This window comes from Austrofundulus limnaeus, unplaced genomic scaffold (assembly GCF_001266775.1).
Source record: "Austrofundulus limnaeus strain Quisiro unplaced genomic scaffold, Austrofundulus_limnaeus-1.0 Scaffold231, whole genome shotgun sequence".
Lineage (NCBI taxonomy): Eukaryota > Metazoa > Chordata > Actinopteri > Cyprinodontiformes > Rivulidae > Austrofundulus > Austrofundulus limnaeus.
Window position 1 is genome coordinate 199307 of NW_013952633.1, and position 1799 is coordinate 201105.

A 1799-nucleotide genomic window follows, 5' to 3' on the forward strand; every position below is an offset into this window, starting at 1 on the left:
TATATATATATTCCAACTCTTCAAATCTCTGTACTTGCCACAAATCTTCATAAAAACATGCGTTCTGGGTCCGGCGTGGTACAAAGTAAGGTTCAAATGTATCTTGAGTTGCCATTTTTCAAAACCAGTTTTACATAATGTTGCTGTTTGCTATAACAAAATACAATGCTCCTACAAACGGTTGTAAATGACATGAAGCATCATGATGATGTGCTGATGTTGGCGTGTTGGAAATGGTAAGAGGTTCCCAAAGAGATGGAGGACAATTTCAAGATGTTTAGATGCAAAGTCTTATTATTTTTTGATATATGCAGTGTTTCATAACTGCTGAAGGTAACAGWTATTTGATTGTGGTATAGATTTGAACTATGTGCCTGGACAATAAACATAACACCTCTCTTTTAAGGTTTGAGAATTAAAGGGTGAAGGGATGCCATAGAGGTCTCAAGGGTGGTCTGGTTGTTAGTTCTGTCACCTCACAACCAGAAGGGTTCTGATTTGACTCTCAGCTGGGACTTTTCAGTGTGAAGTCTGCAGGCTCTCTCATTATGTGTTGTTTTCCTCCAGTTTGCTTCCTCTGTCCAAAACATGTGTTTGGGTTAACTGATGATTTCACATTGACCCTAGGTGTCAGTATATGTGTGCATAAGAGGTAGTTTTTTTTTCTGTATTTGGTGTTGACCCCAAGATAAACTGGTGACCTGTGTRGGGTTTAATCCACACCCTGCCTACAAAGAGAGATACCTGCTCCCTGCACCCTGAACAGGATTAAGTGTGTACAGAAAAAGAGTAAGTGAGGGAGAAAAATTAGTGTGACTCAGCTTACATTGGATGAAATAACAGTGAGTCAGTATTACCATCTGTTCCCAGCCTTTCTGCAGACTTACGTTTTCACTAACCACGTTCATAAGCAAAAGAGGACTGTTTATTATTGAAAATTAAAATTAAATTCCAAAATTTTTGCATTTTTTAAAATAATGTATCTTTTCATTGCATTTTTTGCTCGTGTTTAATTGAGAACTATGAAGTTAGCCACATTCATGTGGTAATGATCAGATCAAATAGAAAATATTGAATGTGCTTATGACTCACAAGAAGTTCTCTAAATCGCAATTATGTGCACACAGGACCTGCATTTACCTCATCCCAACCCATGGTTTGGACACACACAAGGACAAAGATACATACAAAAATGGGGAAATCATACAGTGCACAGGAAAAGTCACAAGGAACAGAWGAAAAATAAGGAGAACTAAGAGAGTGTGAAAAGGCTCCTCTCTTTGCAATACTGCCAAGATGAAGCAGCTTCATTATGTAACACTCTGAGGGTTTAGCAACTCACATGCTTTTAAGAAAGAAGCACGTTCCAGTGCACCTGAAGTCTCACAGTAAGGGAAGTTTGGGGCGAGATAAAGGCTTGTATGTTGATACAGCAGAAGCAGGGGAGGAATAATTAGCAGCAAAATGCTGACAAAATAAATACAGATGGATGATATCATTTCTTTATTAATTATTTGCTTGCTGATGCTGATGGCTTCAGAACTAGTGTTCTTTAGAGAGAACTACCAACCCAGTGTTTTATAGTTCATGTCTGAAGTAATGAGCACAATTGTTATCGCCTACACCAGCGTTTCCCAAAGTCCAGCATGAGCCTCACCACTTGGCGGGTCATAAAAACAAACAAGCAAAAAAATAAAAAATAGAAAAAATAAATAAATAAAACTCTACCCCTCCCTGTGTTTTGCACATTCACATCAGGAAAGAGCTGTTCATGTTTCATGGGTGATACAGTACATATA